Here is a 299-nt window from a genome sequence, read left to right on the forward strand (position 1 = left end):
TAACTCAAAAATCATACTCAAATTTTTATGATGGCTATTTTGACTCAGCTCTTCCAGTTTTTCTCAACAATTCTTTTCCTGGTTATTGATTTTGTGCCTTCATTTTTCTTGTTATTTTACTATCTGAATTTAAAATATATGGAGACCTGAAAATCATGCTTCACTGCCTAGGACCTTATTATCTAATAAGCAAGGCTAGAAGCTGAGAAAGACAAGGAGGGAGGGTGTGGGGGATCAAGGGATTGGGTTCACCTTTTGGGGACAGGACACAAATATAGGAGGGTCCTTATTTAACAAAA

Source organism: Otolemur garnettii, unplaced genomic scaffold (assembly GCF_000181295.1).
Source record: "Otolemur garnettii isolate 467f Iridium unplaced genomic scaffold, OtoGar3 scaffold00041, whole genome shotgun sequence".
In the NCBI taxonomy this organism is placed as follows: domain Eukaryota; kingdom Metazoa; phylum Chordata; class Mammalia; order Primates; family Galagidae; genus Otolemur; species Otolemur garnettii.